Genomic DNA, 25604 nt, shown 5'->3' on the forward strand with positions numbered 1-25604 from the left:
CCAGCCGCTCAGCTCTCGATCTCCGTGGACGAGGCTGGCGAGCAAAAAGGGACGAAGGGCAGCGAAGGCGACGGGAGTGCTGTTAATGGTTTGGGGGGTAGCTGTTCATTAAATTCCTGGACGCGTTGTAACGGGCATATCATAAACATATATACTCGGGTGGCACGGGTCAAGCCACTTGTTTGAAGCTAGTTCGCTCCATACTGCATCAAAAAACTTTCAAATCCTTTCACTATTAACTTAATCTTCAACATTACTACGGTTAGTAGTAGATCACTATCAACATGAATACACAGTATCTACAAGAATGTCCTAAGGAAGCCAAACAAATTGCATAGCATGCCCTTACAGCCGAATTCAATGATTCGACTTTGGCTTTTAGAAGGTTATTTAAGATATATATTAAGAAGAAGATATATTAAGATTATTTAAGATATATTTTAAGAAGATTAATAATAATCCTACGTGATTTGAATCTTGATATCTTGTGACATTGACTGCGCAAGTTTATTTAGGCACGTGCACAGACAGAAGCAGATGGTGCTTCTGAAAACACATTGGAATGATCTGAAACCAATGTAACAACCGTTGCAGAAGCTCTTAAAGGCTCGCAAACCTCCCATATAATCAGCCAAGATGACTGCTCCTTACTAAACAATTTTTTAGGAATAGGGCCAAGGACTCGAACCGATCGAAAACAATCGAAATATCCTTTGATTAGTTTGTACGAGCCCTTGCAGGGCAATTAGGCATTGGCAAGATATTATGTTCCCCAAAGTATTCTATAAATTGCAGGAGCAAAGAGCATTTTCAATAAAAATAACTCGTTGGGTAATCAGACGCGTCGTATGCCTTCAAGGTTTAATTCTCTAAACCTAAGCAACCGATTTTTTTAGAGTAAGCTTCTTTCATATTCTGCATTTGATAAACGAGTACGATGGGTTTGACTTCAAGCCGCATCGCGAAGCATCCCTATCCCTAAGTTACTAACCAGACGATCTTATCATCGGCTTGAGATTTGATTCGAAACCTAATATTGCTATACCCGTTTATAAAGTAAAAGGGCTGTAACACGACCCACTAATATACGCTACCTCCAAACAATCCGTTTTCGCTCTGAGCTAGCGTACATCTTCACGAGGTGTCCGCCAGAAGCCTAGCAGAATATAATAATTGATTGAACTGCAATCTCTCGTGTGTAATGACGATGTCTACATAAAATTAAAGAATATAATTATGCTCTTTAATGTGAAACGATACCTAACATCATTCCATGTACACAACCAACCGGTCGAAGCCCTACCTACTATTCCGATCCATACGAAGCTAATTTTGCAGGTTACATTGCAGAGTACCATACGTGTCTTCGTAAAGTAATGCTGCCGATCGATAGTGTTGAATGCCGATGTATACAGGAGAGTCACTTAAGCTACATGCACCCGTGTACAAACGGCTACAGGTAACGATCGATTACATTATACATCATACTAATGTCAGTGGAACAGTAACCAGAAAAATACGTTTTGCTGTGCTACCGCTGTTGAAATCCCACTAAGCGTTCCTCTTTCGTCTATATTTTTTTTATCACAGTTATTAAACCGTTAAAATCATAAGTGTATTAACGTTATAACGGCGTGCCATTTTTACTTCATTATTAGCGCATTCTGTGAACAGCCACGTCTCTGGACTCACTAAGACCTGGCCTTTATTTTATTCTCAGCAATTCTGCGTATTCAGAAACAGACAGACGTTGGCATCACTGGATTGAAATCGTAGCTCGGACCTTATGACTACGAAATTCACCCACATAGTGTCGTATATTTACTATATAAAAGTAAGCTCTGATGAGTTACCCGTCGTTTAGCTCACCTAGTGGCCAAGATCAACTAGCGGTACAACTATGTAATAGGCTGAAGTTATCGAGGCGGAATGTTTTTGGCTTTGTTGTGAGGGGTAGTGTTTAGTCAGTCTTTCCCGAACTGTCATCAATTCTACATCCGCTACCTGTTACACACTGCGTCAAAAGGCATACTTTCAGTATGAAACGAAGCGTGTCTACGCCTGAACTTGAATCTGAACCAATATGTGTGGTAAATAAGCATATTACTTATTAACTATGAAAGTGTAAGGCATCGCAGTTAATATACATCTTGTTGAGTGCATTGCCATGGCAACTATAACTAACGAGCACGTTACCGTACGTAAGTTGAAATTATCGTTAGAAAAAGGAAAAACTAGGAAACTGTTAAGTTTCATAGCTGCTTGTAAGATTACCATGCCGTTTTATAAGCCACTTAGGGAAACCGCGGATAAGTATAGCGAGATCCGTTACGGCTAGATTCCTAGTAGAGGCAAGTACTTAATAGTATAGGTGAAAAAAGATAGTTCCAAGGACCACTTCATAAAGAGACCAAACAGAAATATTAAAGAAATAAAAACGAAACTAACTGGGTCAAGCAGTTGCTTGTGTTCTCTTAATATCATAAGATACAGGCAATTCGAAACTCCTCGTGTAAGTCGCAGACTTAACGCGGATGCTCGTTCGAACGAACCGACGAATAGCTATATGAGACAAGGCGCTTCAAAGCTTTCTCTTAGTAAGAAGATCTTCTTAGCCCTGCGTCCATGACAAAATATTCAACAAGAAATACGTGATAGTAAATTAATATCTGTAACTGATGCGACCGGGTAAATTGCTTTGTGAATTAGACGTTATAAGGGTTATGTTTCTTGGGTGAAAGCTTTCTAGGGATCTAGCTGCGTCATGTTCACCTGCTGAACTTGAGGGACACGTCGTCATTTTGGGATCGTGGACACACGTGGTTTTGTGCTGGGAGCAAGGCGTCGTGTATTAACCGTAAAACACAAATTTTTAAGCAAAGCTACATATGATACTTATTAGAAAAAAGTATAGGATGTGCTCCGCTATCAATTCAGTTAATGACATAGGTATCTAAAGAGTGCTAGGAGACCCAAAGCAACTCGTATCGTATGAGTTCAATCTAATCATTGATTGCTTGTTTCATTCTAAATTTTGACTATTTTGCCTATCGATACGCTATGTATGCATCACGCACAACAATTTAGGAAACGCAATACAAATCTCTAAAAAGTTTAATCAGATGTCAAACAAGGTCTCCATGATCGTAAACGACTGAAATCTATTTCAGCGAGAGCAGTCTCAACAACTTGTCAAATAAAGACCTACCACATAGCCAACCTGATAGTTGAAATCCATAACCTTTTATCGTTGTCTATTATTTTGCTACTTCAAGACACGGCACAAATGGGACAAGGATTGGGAGTAATGCCTTTCCAACAAATAGTGATTTGGCAAAAGACCCAGCTACGAAAAGCACGATAATCAACCTGGTCAGCTAACAGCGAATCCGTGCTTCTGTCAATGAGTAGCCTCGTCTCTATCGATCAGATTTGTTCAATTCGGATAAGACCCAAATACGTTCTCAAGCAGCTTCGGTAAATAAATATATATAGAACAATCCTTTCTTGGTCTAGGAAGATGTGACTTTCTGTCTGCCCGCAGACGTCTGCTCGATTATGCAAGATTACATTTAATAACCCCCACATATTTATCTGTGCGACGCATCCTATTCCGGCTTCTTCTACTGTCATCATTTACTTCCTCGATGTATCACCTTTTCGCCATGACTCTCCCGTTCCACACTGTTCTTGCGCACGCTGAGATACGGCAGCAAGCTATATGGCCAAGGGCTGTACACTTACCACTATCCATCCATGATATAATTGATATGCAATAATATATTGGTACAGGATACACAAAGGCAACCAACTTTGCTTACATGAACCCATTCGCTAAACTAATATTGCCTATTTACGTACGGTTGTGGGTACGTACGGGTCGCAGCTGAATTTTACCACTGCACTGCAGATAGGTCTCGTTACCTTAGGATACATGCCTAGTCTGCAGACTGAATAATAATCATAACATAATAACCTGTAGAAGTATAGAAATAATCTATTTCAGATAATCCGGATTACATAATTGGATATATTGGCTAGCATTATGCCAGTTGATCGGCAAATAAATGACTAGACTCTTTCCCTTTGTTCTATTCATATTCAGCAGTAACTACAAGACACGTAAATACGTATTGGACGTTGAAAATAAGTGCGTCTATTGTGCTTTAGTTAAGTATACACACAAAGTCGTACGGCCAAGGAAGCTAAAATTCAAACGACGATAGAGATAGAGATAGAGATGCGCGAATCGAACCATGGCTGCTTCAGAGCTTCCAGGAACATTACTCTGAATCTATTGCAACTTTGTCATGGGGTCAGAGGGCCGGAAGTGAGTTATTGCTACAATGGGAGATCGGATCTCGTATGATTTATCGGATCGGAACGAGTTTTTGCTACTGTAGCGCTCCATAAAAATATCCCTTCACTAATACTCTGTACAAGATATATACGAATGATTTAATTTAATTTTATTCCTTTTCATGTGACCCAAACCCTGCGTGATAAGGATAAAACTTCTGGCCAGCTTAAATTTTTTTCAACCAGCATAAAAAATATTTACGTTTTGCTCACAGATGTGGTTCTACATACAAAACGATAGCAAATATTACCCTTGTAATTCATTGCGAGCTATAGGTTCCCGTAATAAAAGTGACTTCGCTTTGAAATTTTATTTATATCTGAAGATCGTTTATATAAACATGGTCGGGATGCGGCATAGAATAATGGTCCGTGACATCGCATCTCACAGGAATGAATGATAGAGATCCGTGTGATTGTAATAGTCATTGCGAGAGGTTTCTTCGTAACTGTAAACATTGGACCTTCCACCTAAACTATCAGAACCCTATGAAGCCAAATATCCAAGTACGTGGCAGTTCATAGTTCTATGTAATGGTACCTGTTCGAGTCCAAAACATATCTGCCGTAAGGGTAGCCTACTTCTATTAACTACTGAGTCACGTATAGCACACACGACAGGCTTTGGCCTATATCTCTCCTACAAAACCGACGTTGAGAGATTCGAATCTGTATATCTTAGGTACAGCCTAAGCTATAGCATGCAGTGTAACATATTGAAATCAAATGTTAAAAAAATTGGTAAATGGAGGCAACTCTGCGTGCGGAAGACTTAAAATATATTTATAATGCCCGGTTAACTAAAGATTTTTCAGGACGTCTTTTTGCACCATTTTGGTACTGAGATTTGTCTGGTTCAAGTTAATCAGTTGTTCATGTGGCCCATGCGGCAACAACAATGATCAAATGTATAATATAAAAAATAATTATTAATAGTTAGTAATTAGGTCCCATGTTTGGGTACTTCAAGCATTACCAATTTAATTAATGTAGCGTCCGAATTGAAATGAAACATTTATTTTATTTATTATTCGATCTGTTCTAGAAGATAATAAAGGTTGTACAAGTCTACACCAATTGGGCTAATTCCTACATGGCGGTAGTGGGCGACTGAAATAACGTTGGTTAACTACAAACGCATACGTGCAGTGCTTTTTATTGGTGACGTTGCATTTTCTTAACTTTAAACTTACGTTTGTCGATCGCACCGACGCCAGTTACATGCACAGAGGTAATGACGGTTGCGGGTTTACAAACGCCATTTTAATCAATCTTATCGGCAGGAGTTAACTAGCGCTCCGGTCTTGCTGTCCGCTCTCAGAGCTGTTTGCCATGCAACACGTGCAACTGCGGGAACCTTCATTTTGTCTTCTTAGGTTACCTTTCCCTCTCATCATGAACCGCATATGTAAATAGACTTGCGCGTTTAATTCACCTTGCTCTATTACATATACGCACCCGTAGCGTTTCTCCTGTCTTCCTGTTCTCGCTGCGTGTCTTCCATCATGTCTCGGACCGGCTTTACTCGACTGTTGTAATATTCTGACGTTTTTTTGGTTTGTGATCTAATGAAGCCTCCTCTTTATAAAACTGCCTACCCTGTCTAAATTGACCTAGTGAATACAGGGAAAAAGGATCAGCAAGAAAAATGATATTGTCACCAATACATTCCTGCACTGTAGTTGTGACTGGGAGAAGTGGTCGCCATTGTTCGATTCGGCCGACTCCCTCTGTTTAACTGTGTAGGCGTGTTGATCTCTATCTCTAATACGATGGTATATTTGTAAGACGTGAGGCACACAGGCTCAGTTCTATCTTTTTTCCTAATGCCGCTGTCAGGAAGTCTACCGACGGGGTCTTCTTGCTACGATCCTTCACCCGAAGAGCAGGGCTGACAGCTTCGTTAAATCCTACATTTACTCTTCCTAGATTCGAAAACCCACTCACGGGTCACTGGCTGTGCACGCACTTTATCATTTCCGCCATTTTCACTTGCTGCCTACATGCTCGACCTGGGTCTCCAAATCCCCTATTTATTCACATCACGCTATCGACAGTTCGCTGTGATCGCCAACCAATACGAACAAAAGTCGTCAAGCGACCGCAGACGAGAAAAATCTTCAAGGCTTCGATTTACGTTAACGACCTTGTTTGCCCAGCACACCCAAGAAATCGCATATGTTAGGTTATCGAGGGCCTTTAGCTCAGTAGGCTTATGTTACTGCGGGGTTTTTATAGGGGCTTTATGCTATGAAACAGTATCCGTTACAAATCCATATTTTCTAGTAGGATTCTATTAGAACCAGTGTTTTTGTTGAAGAGACTTTTTTATAGTGCATATAGATGTTTGCGACGTTGGCTCTGCAACGCATGAGATGAAGGCCGACAGGCGAAGTAAAAGCTAGCTGCCACTGCATCATTGATTATTTCCACATCATCTTCGACCCGCTTAATCATATAAATGACGTTGTTTTCATGGATAGGCAGTTTCAAAGTTTAGTTATTGAACAGTTAAGTCACCATAATCAGTGAAAGACAACGACTGCAATGGTGAGCATTTGTTTCGGGCCACTCGAAACATGGAACTAGCATTAGCTAGACAAGACTGAAGACCAATGAAGCGGTTCTAACCGTAGCAACAGTGTAAAAATTAGCTTCCACAATGGCAGTAACCAGGCTAATCAAAGTTGTTACTGTACCACGGACGATGAATTCCATAGATGCATGTTGATTGCAAAGTCAAGGTTCAGCGACAGCCTAAAGAAACAGGTAACTTTAAGAACAACTTACCTCAACCTAATCATAAGTCTCAACAAGAACATTTTGATAAAATATTGTGTAATTACGTTATTGATTTTGTTTATCCTAACAAAAACCTAGTACACGTCTATATGGTTGTATTTTATAATTTTAAACATTTTCAGGTGTAACGCAAGAGAACAGACATATGGCGGGGAAACAGGGAGGGATGGGGGGTCGAGGAGGAGGAGGACTGAAACAAGTTGTGCCGAACAGATATTTCGTTTAAAAGTACGTTAGTACGCACTTTTTTTACTTCCGATGACGCCGATGCATGTTCCCATTTTAGCTATAATGAATTATCAACATGGTGATTTTTCGGGGATCATTGAAGCTGAATGACACTCGATTTCTCGTGAACCTTTGGGTATGTAGTCGCTCTGGTATTACGCACAGGCTTAACCTCCGTAGAGAGTCAGTGTTCAATTCCATTCGGGAACGCGCCTGTTTTCAAATTAGTTTTATTTTTAGGGGTATGCTATAGACGGTTATTAATGTTACAGAAAGCTACGTACAATGGGAAGACGCGTTTACTCGTTTTCCTGGGACGCATGATATGGCCTTGAATGGAAACTGCCGTACCGACCGTCCACTATGCATAAAGCCGTCCAAATATTGTGCCTTATATTTGCGTTATGCGCCATTTTAGACAGCTTGACCACTATGTGCTTAAAAAATCCATTAAATCTGCCGTGGCATTCTATTTTAAAGCCTATCTGAAAGGGTAATAACATCGGGAGGTTATGTTCCCTCCATGCGAAAGGCAAAAATTGCAACACATAGTGCGATTTTCCAAAATCCGAATTTTCCAAACTGGTCAACGAACGAATTAATTTCGTCATCTACTTGATCCAAAAAACGAGTAGGGTTGAGTGACATGTGTACGATTCTACAGACTGCTGGTCCTTACCTGCAAAGGCTGCACCTAGACGGCAAAATTTAGGTTGAGAAACAGTCGTCTATGGAAACTCTTCACACCATTATAAAATCGAGTACAATCGACAACATTTACCAATAGATTTCCAATAAGGACATGTCTCGAATCCGTTGAAATTATTAGTGCCACTTCGGACCATATCAATGAAGAATAAAGTTACCGTAAGATGTGTGCGTCATGAAAAATGCGAGCTATATTTACATCGTGTGTAGAAATAATGCACTTTCATTTGCCATATTTAATAGACTTGTTAGACGGCTCTGAGCCATATTTCGGCGTTTCTCATCGCAGGTTGAACGGTGAAGACATGAATAACTAGCTAATGTACATATCCTCTATGTAAATTTCAGTGTACTATACAATCATCGAAAATCAATATCACTCTCAAAATGTAGCCGACGACAACACCTGTATGCTTCCATTTTACAACGAAAACATTTTGCCCAGTTCTGATATGCCAAGCCAGCAAGTGGTAACGCGCAGGACTACGAAAAAAGTTCTAAATTGTGCCCCGTAATACACTGCATGTTTAGCGTAGCCGCTACCTCAGCTGTGTTATAAAGCCACCTTTTCTATCCATGGCTAAAAAAAGAACAATATTTTTTCTATTAGCAGCAACAGCATAGCTTGCGTCAGCTGCATAAAAGCGCGACAGTAGATGATAACCATTTGTTCCATTCGCTTTTTCCTGTTGAATTGTCTCGTTGTCGAAAAGCGATACCTGACTTTTTCCTGTGCACGAAGGAGGCGGAAGTTTTACAGTCAGCTTCGAACATCCACTCCTCGTCATGGTCGACTGTACGCGGCAGTGAGGTGCCGAAGAATTTTCTGTAATACGCTCAATCCGTCAGAATTTTACTAATCAAATTATCTAACAATATACCTCTCTACGTGCTCATTAAGTGCTGATTAGAAAGCATGATATAACTGAAATTCCAATTGGCTCGATATCAAATGGCTGTGTTCTCACCGTTCGTTTCCCGCTAACTTCCACACTAGTAACTTTTGATGTAGGTAAGTTAGTTATGGATAAGCACAGATGGAAAGCTACATATAAACGAAAGCACTATAATGCCCTGCCAGTGTTAAGTCAAAGCACGAGAGTATGACAAGAGCTGCAGGGGTTTCCAGATAGATTCACTAGACATTAATATTTAGCCGACTGTAGTTTCTGCAGTGACACACTCAGCTTGAATCAAAAAAAAAAAAAAAAAACAGTCTCTTTTTTCAAACTTTCATGAAATGCTGCCTCCAGCGGTCACAACAACTAAGGCTTTCCTCTGGCGTTAATCAGAGAGAAGTTCAGATCTTTTTTTTTTGCTACCTGAGCTGACATAATGATTTTTACATTGGGCATTATGTAGTCTATAAGACCAAAACAAGCAAAATCAGGATTGCATGTTAGTTAGAATCATATAGGAAGTACTGTGGAAGAAGCTATTTTCTCACTGTCATTTATTCAGCAGCCGTGTTATGGTCTACAGTGCATGTATAGAAGTCTATCGAAATAAGAGGATGTGCACTCTTATGTTGTTGCTACGTTGCGGTACAGATTAGGTCATTTCTGGATAACAGATTTATTCAAGCGGTCCAGCACCGCTTATTTCTCTGCAGTGAAAACTACACCGAAGTGTATGCCAGAGGCTTTCTATTCGAGCACAGTGAGAAACAACACTGAACTTGGTGTGTATTGTTTTGTCGTCTGGGCTCCATCGATCGCAAACTGCGTACGTTCACCTTACTTTTGTCAATTGAATTGGATCTAATGATGTACATGTTCGCCTATTATCCTTTTAAGAGTATCTTATCATGAGTATTTAGAAAAAGTCCTGTGCATCTTATGGCTCAGAAGAACCCTACAAAACGGTGATATAACCTTTGAAATTTACAGTCAATTACGTAAATAAAAGGTGAGCAAAGAAGCTGCAATCGGGTTAGCGAGTAATTAATCTCATAAATAAATAGACAAAAAAAGAGAAAATGAGGTATATAATTCATTAGCGGTCTCTGGCAGCCCTTATTTGCAATAGGGTGCTTATATGCTGCATCAAACGGGCGTCTTCATTTGTATTCAATGTGATAATAATATAATAAAATTTCGACCAGCTCTCTCAAAAGAAATTTTGGCATTTGTTATTGAGCAACCGCGGTTACAAACGGTCGAAACGTATCACCAACTAAACTATTGTATATGTTATTTAGCGTCATTAGTCCAACAGCTGAACAGAAAACGATATCGGAATTACCCGTAGTGGCCCCACTTCTTAATCTGCTATCTTTTATCAGGGCCCCTTACCACATCACCGACCACTTAACTAATCGATCGGATTATGTTTGAGCATGACGAGGTTTACGTTGTAGGTTTCTGGCAAGGTGAGATACAGTCTTTAAGAAATTATAAATAATGTACACGCGAACCTTGTGTCCTCAAACCCATCTAAAAAAGTACCGCCTGTATAGATATTGTGAAGGACACAGAATCGACCTGCAGGACCTACGTCGCGGTCGAACGGATACAAAGTTCGCCAACAACAGAAACCTTACCACCACCTAGTGAATATTTTTCGGGTTCAGTCTTACTCCAGATAAATCTTTTTTTTTTTAAGCTACGGATGATTCATTACAGTAGACAGTATGGCTGGTCCTGATTCCAATTGATGGCTGTGACACTAACGCAAAGTCGGTTTACGTCCGGTCGAGTTGAAGGAGCCTAGGATTTTTAGTTTAGGGATGACAGACGATGATTTGGTAATTTATTGAAGAACAGTAAGTCCTTGGTGTAAGCCAGCACACCACGGTCAAGATTTTCGCATGAAGATATTTTTAGCTATTGCACAGAAAAGTAAAAATCAGATTTATCAGCTCTTTTAATTACTAAAGGTGATGCAAACTTGACTGTTTAAACCTTTATTGCTTCTCGGAAACTACTGGGAAGAACCTGATATGGGATGTGCTGGAGGAAGCCTATTATCGGGACGTATTGGAGGGAACCTAATTATAAGGATGTACTGGTCATTGACTCAAAGATTATCGTTTATTCCGAGATCACTTCTGATATTCATAGAAGTCGCAGCCCTGAACTTGATGAGATCAGCTCCTTAGACCTTTCTAGATTACGCATAAATCTAAGCCGTCATGTCGAATACTGCTTGTATGGACTATACGAAAAATCAGATAGGCACATTCGTGTACAAACGTGCTCAAGGCATACGCAAAGCGTAGGCACAGCTCCTGTTTCTGAAGTCCTGTCAAGTCAGCCATACTCCACCTCGAGTAATAACACGAACGGGATGTTTTAGGTTCTGAATCCCCACATATTTACAGCTACATTAGAAGAGGATTGGCCGGAGTCGCTGTGAATATTGTTTCCATATCACGCAAATTTCCTGTCGACTCCGACCGTGTTCATGCACGCAAGCACACGTCTGCAAATATTCAATGTTCGGCCAGGTGCTCGAAACTGACAACATCACTGAGAACATATCTGTATCAGTTTTGCGTATCGCTAGGTTTTTACCGCTGAACGTGCCGCTCTTACTGCTAGCAAGCGTGCAATTCTATCGTGATGCATGATAATCTGTGACAGCGGCGCCAGTCAGAGCCTGTACGCCTGTGTTCGTTCTGCGATTAGATCGCGACGGATCGAGCAGCTGGTGAATAAGAAGAGAAGTTAACATAAAAATAGACAGACACAGAGGGAGACTGATAGAAACAGGGTCTAATCCAGCTAGTCTCTCGGCCTGTGTAAAGTCCTGGAGCTTTCGTACGCACACTCGCCATAAGCATCGTCACGGATTTGCGGGAGCCAAAAGCGTGGATTGGGACTCGAAATATGACCAGCCGATTGTGTAATAGCATACGCAGATATCCGATAAGTGTGATTATGATCGAAACAATTATTATGGTTATTATTATGCAGTGCCGTTCTATGGGACGTCGCAGAATATTTTCAGGCTCCTCACTCACTACATCGGTATGACGAAGTAGTTATGGAACGCGCTCACAATCAGTCACTGCTTCACGTGGTGGCAGTACGGTCGCAGGAAAGAGCTAGGAAGTTTTCTTTATATCGACGCTGATCGGGTCTTAATACGCCTATCTGACGACGCATAAGCCCGACAAAATTCACACGTATTCTTTTGTCATAGGCAGAATGCATCGGGTCAAATCTATGGCAGACTGTACACTCGTTCGCGCATTGCTTGCTTATATGAAAACGAACTAAATATGGTCCTTGCATCCGCATATGTTTTGCAGATGGACGTTTTAGCCTTTCGCAGTCCTAGTAAATCGAAGTACATCGTTCGATCGTCGTTTTGCTAAATTTCATTGTCCTAAGCTTAGCTTCCTTACGAATCAAATCTATTCTGTTTTTATGCTGAAGCAGAAGTGTAAATACTAATTTTCTGTCACGACAGCCTTTAACTAAACAGCCAAAAGATGCAATAAATTTTTACAGCGGAATTAATCATTACACTGAGATCCGCGATGGGCATAAAGCGTTGGAAATAAACTCCTTTCGGACATTTTGCTCCAGCTTGTTGTTAGAATATCGTTTCCGTAACATTGTAAACTGTATAGTCACTGTTCGATATAACTTGATAATACAATAGAACCAAATCAAGTTACGTTTCAACAGAAGGACGGCATACCTAACTTTTATGTTTGGCGAATTCGATTGCTTGTTCCTAAGAAAGTCTACGGATTACGCGAAATGTTTCATTTACCTATTATCCTTACTACCATCTTAGTGACTGCAATAATGGGAACAGCCTATCGGTTTCGCTCCCATGTCCGCATCTTTTACGGCACTTGATAAAAATTTAGACTAGATTTTTATTGAGTTCGTCGTAGTACTGTCTCCTACGTGCACAAACATTACAGCTTCTTAAGTGTTCTCACGCCTCTTGGTGGCGCCTTAAGCCTCAATCACACTGCCTCAATTTGCCCCTTGTCGTCGCCCCCCCCCCCCCCCCCTCCAACTCGACCTACGGCCATGAACGCCAAACTATACACGGTGCGAGTTGGCTCTCACAAGCGAGAGTGATATAATTGTGCATACAATGATTGAGTAACTATGAACAATATCTTGAAATTGAAGAACAAATCTTTGACTGAAAGCAAGTGAGGATAGTCCTGAATAAGGCAATGATAGTAACATTGTTTTGCAACAGGTACGACATTCACAAATTCTATTACGCACGATCAACTAACAGCCTGGACGACCACACGTCTGAGTTGTTTTCTCATATTAGGTATGAAAACCTCAAACGGCACTGATAAAGCTCTTTTTTAGTTTGGCAAAAATGCATTAGCTACACGCTGTAGCTACTACGATAGCTAACAGTGCCGTCATCTATCGTACGCCAACAGTTGTTATGGCTTAATGGAATACTATATATAATTGTATTTTTTTTTCCAACTTTAGATACAACGATTGAATGACATGTAACGGCCGTAACCGTTATGATCACTTCGCTACAGATCGAGCAATCGCATTTCACGATCGCTTTCATGGGAACAGTACATAATCATTGCATTTGCTGGCAACCGCTGAGACACTACTCCTGATAATCTTTTGCCAGGGTACATAATTATTATCAGCATTAGTTCTTTGAAAAGATGCAGAGAGGGGAAGAGAATCAGCACACTGTCCTATTTTCAGGCTACTGGTCGTGGAAGATATTTGAATATCATCCCCGCTAGAACGTGCCTTACTATACATTGCAAGTTTGCATCCAGATTCCGAGTAGAGATGAGAGAGCCGACATGCTTTAAGCCGTCGAAACGCTATCTAGCTTTGTACATTCGTATTTGTATACGTTGACTGTAATACACGCTGGTCATAGGTAAATACAATGATTTAGCAGACTCATCCTATTACCTTTTATACGCGCACGTGAACCGAATATTCCACAAACAAAGGCACAAAAAAACAAAGTAAGAGCATGCTTTCATATTGAACTGATCGTAAATGTTTCGTTTTCGTCCCATATCCCCATCGTTATGTAGCCAGCAAATTTTCTCCGGGTGAATTTTTTTTCTCTTCGTTTCTCTCCGTTACAGCAAACCTATTTCTGTACTACTGCTGTAGAAATTTTTTCGGCCATTTCGCCCCATCTATCCACGTGTCATTTTAGCTCAGCAATGAAAAGTATCTGGAAATTTGACAGAGGATGCGACAGAGGACAACATGACGAGAGGGTACAATGGCGCAAAGTGAGGCTGAGGATCGCATGGGCTGAAACTAGGAGAGACGGAAAAGATTTGTTATGACCTCTATCTGCGCTTTTAATGTATTTATGTGTGTGTACGATGTTATGTAGATATTGCTTCTGTGAAACTTTCGCGTTTTTTGATCGATCCTTGTGTTTGTTGGACCATGGTAGGAGAGCTTCAAAGCATATTGTGCCATTTGACCGACGTCTTCGGTTTCTTTTTTCTAGCCCAATCTAATAGATCACTGGAAGGAGGGAAGAAAACTCCAATCTCCGGACAGACAGATTCGTTACCTTTTGGCTTTATCTTTTGTCGCTTACCTTTCGCTTCCCCGTCATCCCATGCCCCAAAGGACTCAACTCCCACTTTCCTACGGTTTTCTGCCTCATATATTTTCTCCAGTACCCTACTCTATATGTTCAAATGTTGAGAGCCGCTTACGTCAACGAATGGTGAGCACGAAGACACGATCTCAATGTCCATTCGATCTATCTTTTGCATTATAATGGTGCTGCTACGGTTCCCGAAAGAGTATCAACAACAGACGCCTAAGCTATATCTTTACCGTCCACTGTAGCTCTGGCATGGCTTCTTCCTTTGCTATTAGAACATATGGATAAACTTTCTAAGCATGGGGAAGGGGCCTATGATAACTACCGAGATGGGCCCAAAAGGCCAATTTTAAATCCGAAAAGTCGGTTAACGAATTCACCAAACTCTTGTTCCGAGAAACAAATGGAAGCATAGTAGAGAGATGCGCTGAATTGGAATTAATTCAGATCTGCAGCTACTAGAGGTGCGCAGAATATCCATTACGGTTTTGCTGATTTATATGAGACGCACAGGGAGTACAGGCCGTTACTGTCGGCCTGCGTCCTTCTTCACATTGCTGCTATTTTAATGGCAGTGCCAATCAAAATAATAGTCGCCTGAAATTCGAGAATGGGTTTGAACCTGAATATCGGCCTCTTTTATCTATTATCAAGGTATTTCTGCGTTAAGTTGTAAGTAGTTGTGATTACTATTTATTACATTTGTATTTGTTAACATATACACCACCTCCTGACGGTGACACTGGGTGCTTTTACGCTATCAAAACACGTTGACTTTGTCCGGCACCTTTATGTTTCACGTACATACATATATATATGTACACATTAATTGATCGATTTTAATATGCCGCTTTAGCCTGGACCTTAAAACAGGCATTGACGTGCACGAAAAATAGGTTGGTGCGATTGGTGATATCATCGGTGTGGCGATGTTAACCGCCCACACCGACCTTGACCAAACGCTGGCCAGCCAATGGCTTACCCTGCCAGCTTACAGACGGGGCTTGCCATAAGGAACCAGCTAACCTTGAGGCTCCACTTTCCCCGTTTATTTCTCATCTTGCGTCAACGAGTTTGGGGCTTTTGTGCGACTACAACTGATAAAGCGAACCTTGCGAGCGGATCACAAAAAGGAACCGGCCAGCTTACCCACTTATAGGTGGGTGTGCATTCAGTGTTACGATAAGCGCGCTCATCTATCGGTGTTAGAAAGGTCAGAGGATGAGGCGGCAGTCGTATTTGGCAGTGACAATATTCGCCGCAGTGGAACTAATGAACTTACCGGTAATGGCGATAGTGGGCAGCGAAGCCAAGTGGCTGGTCTGATAGTACGTCATGATTTTCTCCGCTCGAAAAATGGTTTGGGTTAGGATAAAGTGGCACTCTGTCCGCCCAGCTAAAAGGGGAGGAGGTTCGAAGGCAACCAGGTGTGGGTGAAATGGCGCCAAGTGGCCTTGGAATGAGGTGGTCAGACACAAAAGGCTAGAACGTAGGCATATATACCAACACAAATACACTCCTATCGCAATACACCTACACGATAAGACAGAACCGGAAAAAGTCTTGAACAGTACGGACGCCAAAAATATTTGTAAATATCAATCGAACGTGTACCAGTTCAATCCCGTACCTGCTTGCTCTAAGAAAATCCCGCAAATGCTTCGAGCTCCTCGAAGGCTCATTGCGCAATACCTCTTTGAACCTTCTGACCGGCCACCCTTTCAGAGTATTTGAGCAGCTTTGAAAAAGTACACACACGAAAGCTCTTTTGCTCTTTAAAACCAGCCTTTTGTTGCTGCAATCAATCGCCGATAATGTTGAATGCTTATTATTATTATTGCTATTTTATATATACATTGTCATTGCATAATAAGGCACTGTCCAAAACGTGCGTAGACGACTGAACCTTTGTATTATACTTAACAGACATTGCGAGTGCAGCAAGTGCCTCGCTTGACTTAGCCTATGAAACGTTTGCAGACATTCTGGTATTAGTAAAAAAGATACGTTCTAGACCAATCAGATGCTGTTGGAAAAACGAATATATTATTCGAAAGACCTATGCTAAAATTCACTTGAAAAAAAGGTAAGGCAATAGAAGAAAATGTATTTGCCCTTAAATCATTTTTCACATTGCGATGTCAAACTTTATCTGTTGTAGTGAAGAAAATTGCCATAACAAGATACCTGCAGTGAAGAGCAGATGAGGGTATAACAAAATTGGATGACTAAGTCAACTTACTACAGTTTCAGTGTTTGGGCAGGTAATTATCTATGGCAAGCCAAGAATAAAAATCCAAGCAAGCTGTTCTTGTCTGTTGCCATGTGATCAAGCTACACTTCCATTCGCAATTTTCGTCGAAGTCCATACCCTCAGGGCCCATTGCAAGTGGTATTTTCTGTTCAGGTTACCGGTCTAACAAAGGTCCTGAAGCCAACTTCCGCTCCGCTGCCATAGAGAACACAGGGTGATTAAACATTTGCCGACGACGCCTTCTTCTACTTAAACTTTGACCTCTTCCTGATAGCTTTTCTTTATCTTGGCGCTCGCTTGGCTGGAAAAGTTAATCTTGAGTTTTGCCTTGGGGAGAACCTAAAAAATTCAGCCTAACAGCCCCGAATGTCTCAAGTAAATCTAATCATAAAGAGTCTACGTAATTAGACGATAATAAAGAAGAAATAGAGCGTCGTCGACTGTTTTTCACTCAGGTGAATTTATTGAGAGCTGATTAAAATGTAAAGAGTAAACAATTTTTTTTGCCAAAATGTTTCCTCGTATGGTTTGCTAAATATGAATATGCGTAATATTGATAGATACATTAGTTTATTTAGCTAGTATATAATTATTTAATAAAAACTACCCTACATTTAAGTAATACAAAGACAAAATACCCTTTCTGTAATATTTGACGTTCAATTGCATACATGCAAATTTGGAAACATTTTTAACCTTTTCCGTCCTGGAGTTATTATTCAGGTCGCCAACATGGTGATTGATATTCTGCCCCTTTCTTCTCATTCAACCTTTTGTTGATCCTTATTTTTTTTTTTTTTGTTACGTACATGTATCATTACGCTGATCATCATAATTGCAAAGAGAGAAAAGTGTTACCTTCCGCTCACAAAAAGCATTTATCAACATGCGTAGTTTACCTTGTAGCGATCCCGCACGATGCTTTATTAAGCTTTCTAGCGGGGCGACTTTTAGGCACGGAGGCAATGAAGGTAAATGTCGAACAATTATACGCTATTACACACCATTACGCGTGTTAACGTTAAGTGTATTGATATCTACGTAGGTAAATTGCTGGTGTAAATATATGTACGGATTATCCAGCGTACCCTGCCGTTCTGCTGTCATCATCGCTCGAGATAATAATGGGACGGAACAATCTTATTTCCTCTTCTACTCTTCAACAATCAAGGGAAACCTCATTTTCGCTCGACTGACGTCCTTCGTGACATCGACATACACTGGCTTTGTTACTGGCCATCTTGGAAAGTTTCATACGAGTAGCCAGCTAGTCTATGCCTAGCTAATCCTATCGTTACAAGTGTCAATTGCCATCTAGGAAGTTAGAATACGCGAAAATATTCGTACACAAAAAATCCTTCGGGGCTCCAGGCTCGGCCCCGTAATCATCAGTAAACGATACAAAATAGGTTCTGGAACTCTTTCTCTCTGCTCCCTTAAGGCCGCGTGTTACTAACCAGCTGTTGGCTGTTGATAAGATGAAAAAAAAGAGGAAAGCAGCCAGATTCGGTTCATCACGGAATTAGGCCCAATCATCTAAAAAGGACGCTTTTATGTAGTTGTATACGTGCAAAGAAGCTAACTTTTCACCGTTCTGCTAGAAGAGTAATAAGTGAGACAGTGTTTTCGTTCAAGGAACTTGCACGATTAAATTAAGCAATTTTAATCAAGTTTTTTTTTGTCTCTGGGGAATGGGGGGAAGCAGCCTGCCTATCTAACCGCAAGAGATTTTGGCACCTTCGTTAAATCAACGCATACTTCGAATGCTAGATCATCATCAATCAGTCAGTCAAGATCTTTACAACATCTTGCAGAACTTGCTTGCACCATTGCTACTCGTCTATGCTGCCCAACCGACTATGCAGTTTCCCCGTCACTTTACTCAATGCCATCCATGTACCTGTGTAAACTGTTCGGACAAGCAATCGGAACTATTCCATTGTCAATGTTACCGGATATACGGCATGAATCTAGGGCTACCTAAGTATCATAAGTTGTTCCACATGCGATTATCAAAGTATTCGACCCAGGAGCTCCTTAGAGGTTTTAAGCCAGCGCGAATCATCTAAACGCATACGGCGCTTTCTGGCTGACGCGTAGAAGAGCGTTAATAGGTAGTATATGAATATATTTTTCCTTAATGCATATATAATCTGGGATTGCGCCACTTAACAGCCAGCCGACCTTGATTTTTTTGGTGACCGATTTTCTCAATGTAACAATTTGCTTTCGAGTGTGCTTCGTCCTTGCTGCTAATGTTACGAATGATGACAGGGGACGTAAACATAAAATAGTGAGGGTAAATAATAGTATGACGAGATTTGTTGCAAATTCTTGAATAATACTTGAACTTTTCACAGGATTTCAGCAACGACAGGCTACCTTAAAATTGGTCTTTTGGCTATCTTTAGTAGACACTTCTCAAATACCCTTACCGGACATGAACACATAGAAAGCGTGGAGCTTAGCACATGGTGAATAGTCACTTGCCCCGTTCACAAAAAGCTTAATGCAAGCACGGGCCCGCTTCCTCCTGCGGGATTATATTTTGCACGGCGCATGTGTTGAGCCTGTAGTTATTAACTCTAGACCTAATTTCTTGTAGCACGTATCATGTCCTTCAGACACAGCTTCCTTTTTTACTGTGGGAGCACTAGGATTCGCCAACATCAGAACCCATGTACATTTCGAATAGTTGGATAGCATTAATGCATTTGTACGTTCTTTCAGAAAGACAGTAACGAAGCCCATTTAGTAACAGGTAACAACTAGCTGAGGAAGTCGAATTAATGGTCTGCTATTGATGTTGTTGATAAGTCATTGTAGAATATACATAATAAAAGGGCTCAGAGAACATGTATGGCTTGATCTGAGCTTACAGAGAGAAAACTAAGATAAGGTTCTTCTAAACTAAATTATCAAATATCTCTGCCCTAAAATCATACAATGGCCTTGCCTAGTTGCTGGGCCATTTCTTCGTGGCTCGATAGAGTAGTTTTTATGAAGCGCAAAATCTGGCAGCTCTAAGTTTCAGTTGGTATGAACTTAATCATGCTATGTTTCAACCCGTGCATGTATTCGCTACGGATCAAAACTTTGTTAATCTGTACAGAAACATGCTATTTGTTTTACAAGATTAATTTACTAATTTACCTTATTGTCATCTTCTATGTGTTGAAGTATCTAGAAATTGTTGCAGTATTTAAGTTAGTCGTGGGAATTTTCATCTCAACAGAAGATTCTTTTTCAGATACGAATGTGATTTATAGCATATATGTTCAGCACTATACTATTTATGTATCTCTTGCCTTATGCTAAGTCCTACGTCGACAAAACGAAGGAGATTCTAATTCCGCATTTATACACCCTTATAGAAAATTAGTCGCGCTGGTATGAGCTTCTTTTCGCACGGGCAACCATCATTGCCGAAGAACTCATTTCTTCTTCATTTATTTCTTCACGCTCGTACTATGCGCGCGTAGCAGGGTATACAGTATCAATTATAGCTTCGTAGTTGTCAATTAGACATTTCTAAAGTCACATCAATTTCCGCGATCATCACCGACAGTCCCCATATCACTATCGATGGCCATATCATTCACAAGAAGAAAATACTCATAACAATTCTTTTACGCCTTTTTTATGTTGACTTTTCTTTGGGCAAGCTCGACAAAAATTGAGATCTTCCAGAATGAGGATCAATTTTAGTTCTTCTGTGCATTTCTATGTGTATTCGCATTACCGTTTCAAAAACAAAATAGGAGATTTGATACAATTATCAGAGTCCAATACGCTGAGATCATACCATACTTTTGGCGTTTCTTCTTGATCATCATTCAGTTGTTGACGTAAACGGTTTAACCCAGATTTGGCGGGAAGATGTAGGATACAATTAGGCCTTCTTTACGTGGTGGACGTTACTCCTCGACCGCCTTCTGTATGCCAGTTACACATTATTACATATTAGGAAGCAAAGACTAAGCACGTTTCTTGAATTCAATTGTGTTCTTGCTAAATGTAGGATCTGATCATTCCATCATTATGATCGAATATTCGAACTAGCATCTTGCTGGGTTACCAAGACCTCCAGTCCTGCCGTGTCTGTTCCTGACGATATACCTGCCGACCGCATTACTTGACCCGATGGTCGATGCGCTCGTCAGAGAGAGCCGGCCAAGTCGGACGAATGTAAATGCCAAGCTTATGTAAATAAATCCAACACTGAGGACCGTTTACTGAAGGAAAGTACAAGTGGAAAGCAATGTTTTAACCCGCGTAACCGATGCGAACTATAGGCACCGATTTGTTCCTATGGATAGACACGTTTGCAGTCCACATTTATATTGGTACAGGTAATTTTAGTACAGCCGTAGTTGACACTTATCGGTCAATGAAGAAAAGGGATGAAACAGCTACTGTTACTTCTATATGTTCAAGTGACTGGATGGACTTTCGATACATTCATGCTTTGCCTGCCTGACATGGGTTCTCCGATTTTTTTCTTACATACGACCCTGCGCTTATATAAAGCTTATATAAAGTTCCTCGTGGCACGAGCGAACCGAAAACTCTAGCGTGCTACTGTTTTTGTCACATTTCCATATATAGAAATTTAATTCAACTACGGAAGTGAGAGGCTACTGATGTACCGCACGACGAACCACTGATTCTACTCTGTCATCAGGTTGACATACAACTGATACCAATATGTCGTTACCGAACAATCGAGCAGTCAAAAAAGCATACTGCTAGTTAAACTCAGAACTGTGATGATTGGAGAAGATGAAAAATTTTTACAAAGGAACATAATAGTGGTAATAATAATAAGTAGATATCATAACAGCTGGTTACAGAGAAGTGTTGCTGACAGGACGTTTACTTTTGTTGGGTTAAAGATACGTTGGCATCATCCGGAAGGCTTGCTTAGTGAACCTCGGCTATTCGTCCTTTTTTCTGCATGAACAACAAATAAAATTGCGGTGTGTGCCACAGAGCCATCAGGAAACAGTAATATAAAACACACGAGAGTGACAGGGAACGTAGGACGTCAGCATGATATCTATTCCACACAGAATCGAACCGCAATCGGAATCGTCCACGAAGGTCTTCTGGTAAAAAAAAAAAGATCTTGCACAAAGACATAATAGAGACGCTCCTCGTTTTTAGCTTTTGTTAGACAGCCATATCTATATATGCACGAATGTATACAAAGTCACAACCAACGCAGATTGTCATCGTAGTTATCGTGACAAATTGAACGAAACACGCTTATATTTGTACATAATTTATATAATTGAACGAAAATAAGAAATACATTTACATTTTGATTGTTGCATGTACAATTTATTGAAGTCACACTTGCGAAGACATACATGACTTAGAAGGTCCATAGGAAGTAAAACAAATCGGTTTCTCAACTTGTGTTAAGCATACGATTAAGAAAACAATTAGCTTAATTCTCGTAAGCCCCGTTCAAAATCTGTCTGCCAATTCACAATCCAACATGCTATAAGTTTCTACATGTCATCATTTGAATTCAGTTTTTCAGTGTCATGAAGTAGAATGCAATCATGCTAGGTACTTACAAAGACTGACGTGACAAAGAAAAATTGCCTACAGTTTCCTAACGCGTTAGAGACTCAGGTGCCGTCCGCAATTACTTCTTCTTCTTCAATATCAGAGTCACAGTCGTCGCTTCCCTGGTAAGGAAGTTTTTAGAGTGATCATTTTCGCTTCTTTCATCATAACCTCCACAATTTTCTCTTTGGTTGGCCTCATTTCCGTCACCACAGATTCATCAGTTAGCGTCACTAATGCACCCGTTGCTGCTTCCAGCATAGACGATGCTTCCAGCAGTCTATCCTTTCTGTTCCTTGCTACCCTTAGCTGTTCAATACGGCGACACAGAAGCGTGGCGAAAACGACGGCGAGCGGTAACGCCGTCACCTCTCGGCAGCCGGACACGAGTCACTTCGTGTCTTCGCTCAACTCATCGTCTGACTGTTCCGCAGCGTCGTTCTCTGTTCAGATAGTAGCGGGTCGTCCTTTCACATGGTGTTCGAAAATTCTCGCAGCGCCTAGGCGACGAGCTCCCGACACAAATACTGCCGCACTTACCGAACAACGAATGAAATACGAAAAACAGGGAGATCTCTCCGTTTGTATACGCATGTATTATAATACGAAAAGGTGCCGTCCTCAAAACCTGTTTCGGTAGCGTTAACTCCACAAAAAATAGAAGCACTTCCCTTGGTAACTTGTTGATGTTACAGCCGTCAAAAAATAGTAGGACTCTGACTAGTACAGCCTTCGTATTTTAGCGGATGTTTGTCAATCACTACAATAGACGCACTGTATCTTCTGCATTATTCTTGCCTCCGTTTTTTTGGTAGTTGTTCGAGAAACTGGCTGAGGGCATGGCTAAGCATCACCGACGCATGGTAAGTGCATGCAAGCTTACTTGCATGTACCAGCTGGCAGGTACCACGTTTTTAACACCAGCAGCAAAAGTAGCAATGTTGTCGTTGGTCTTACTGCAAAGTTGCTTTGGAACCTGCCCAATTTATATATATTTGGAAATGTGAGTGCTTCGTACCACCTCGCCGCGTTCACGGCACGCCGAAAAGGTCCCGCCGAAAGGGCTCTGGCACTTTTGGTGGAGACCGCGTTTGAGATACAGAGCTAGTTCGATTACCCAGCGCCTCCACGTGGAGTGGGCCCCCGGGAAAGGGAAATCGGCGGGTAAAGAGGCACTTGGGGAAGGGCGAAGCAAAAAGGCTTGTAGTAGCCCGAAGACAGACGCACGGTGGCCACGACGCCTGCTGCTCACCCTGTAGTGGGTGTCTTCGCATCTGGACCACCTCGGACTGAAGGGAGGAGGACAGTGCGGCTAGAAGGGATTTGGGTGAGAGGGTTAGCGGAGGTTGGGACGGGGACCTGCATCGGCTGAGAGGATTAGTGAGCCATGGCTGGGGTGGTCGAGAAGCAGAGGCGACCACGCAATGATCGGAAAAAGCACCCGCTGCCGACAGCCTTCGGGGAGGATTCAGGGTTGGGCTCAAGAAACAAGGACCTGTGAAGGGGGAAGATAGGTATTTTTAGCAGCTGCAGATGCCTTTCTCTAGCAGCAGCGCCCGTAGTAACTTAAATTGCTTATTGATGGTCCTCGATTCCTACCTCCTGCTCTTCACGTGCCTGTTTTTCAAAGTTGAGGTTAAAATTCCGCAGGCATTTTGTCGCCCCTACCGCTATTGTCGTACGCTAGACATCAACATCCACACGATCGCCCTAGAACTCCCACTACTATACGTGGCTCACTCGCTGCACTGCCCAATTGAACACCTGGTTATAATTCAAAAAGCTCCCGATGTGACGCGGTGCAACCCTACGATGCGGCTCTATATCGAATGGGTGTTCATTAGAGTCGGTCAGAGCCTAACATCCAAAGAAAATGGATATCCGCGATGAACGGAGAAGCAAGACGAAGGACACACGCTTCTTTTATTTTCTGTCCCAATCGAATCCAGCTTCGATGTGGAAGAGGTAACGAGGTAAAAGAGGAACCGAGTACCAAGGAACCGAAGGAAACAATGGCACTTCTGTGAGACTCGATCTTCTAACGATAATTAACAGACCCCTACACTCGATGTCTCATAATCGAAAGTAAAAATGTTCAGTAGCGTGCACAAAACTTGAAAAATTTGTATCACAGTATGGAGTAACAGGATTTTTTCTAACTACGACGAACTATATAAAGGCTTTGTCGAGGCTTTGAAAGCAGAACTCTGACTAGAAAATGAGTTTATACTATTTCTCAAGTCGTTTCGTTGTATCTATCAAATGTTCAAGGTATTTACTTATACGATAGATCATAGGGCATTTGTTGTCGATAAAATGTCATCTGGAGTTTCCGTTGCCTATAACGAAGGACTCACAATACACACAAGAACTACAGCAGTGGTTTTAACTAGGTTCATTATGATTCTTCTTCATGCGTCCTGAATACTGCTGCATCAATATTATGGATGTCAAGGAAAAGACTCGCCGACTTTAGGCGAAAAGTGCCAGCGTTCAGTAACCAGTCCAGGGTCCGCAAGAGCTGCTTTAAGGAGCAATAGAAGAATTTCTAAAAGGCACGAACCTCACGATATGATACCGATGCAGTGTTTAATCGAAATATCTGCCTCGTGACTTATCCACTTTCAGAGTATTTCGTAAGTGCCAATAGAATACGCTGGACATTAATGACTCTGAAAAAAAAAAAAAAAAACTACCTTTATTAATTTGTCAATATTCCCAGTATATTCCTCATCTTCGAGAGATCATAGACAGGAACAGAAAAATCCTTCGTTTGTTTCTCGTATTTGCCTGTCGTAAGCATTGTCAATATTGCGCTACAAACTTACAGAATTGTTGATTATTTAATTTTAGAAAATGAAATTAATTATCATAGAACGCGGAATCGATCCGGCAGTATCTATCTTCTGCATGATCTTATAATGGGTTTTAAAGACAGCCTGAAACAGCCCTTTTATTACCCGATTTTCGAGCCTTTCGATTTAATTCGGCTAAAAATTCTTCGAAACATCAATTGATCACAATTTTAAAAAGTCTGTACACCACGTTACTCTGTCGTGTACACTAAACGCCAAAGAAAAGTATCCTGTGTAAAGAAAATTAGCATTATAACAACAATAAAGATTAA

General features: G+C 41.1%; 1 long non-coding RNA gene across 1 annotated transcript in view; it reads right to left on the minus strand.

Annotated features, from left to right (window-relative positions):
- The window catches only part of LOC147758830 (uncharacterized), a 60081-nt gene extending 36138 nt beyond the window's left edge, over positions 1-23943 (minus strand). The window contains exon 1 of the long non-coding RNA XR_015328097.1: positions 22486-23943. This is a non-coding gene — a long non-coding RNA (uncharacterized LOC147758830). The remainder of the gene's footprint in view (positions 1-22485) is intronic.
- Positions 23944-25604: the final 1661 nt, after the last annotated feature.

The sequence above is a fragment of the Varroa destructor genome, unplaced genomic scaffold, assembly GCF_002443255.2.
Source record: "Varroa destructor unplaced genomic scaffold, Vdes_3.0 BEIS01000001.1, whole genome shotgun sequence".
Taxonomy (NCBI): domain Eukaryota; kingdom Metazoa; phylum Arthropoda; class Arachnida; order Mesostigmata; family Varroidae; genus Varroa; species Varroa destructor.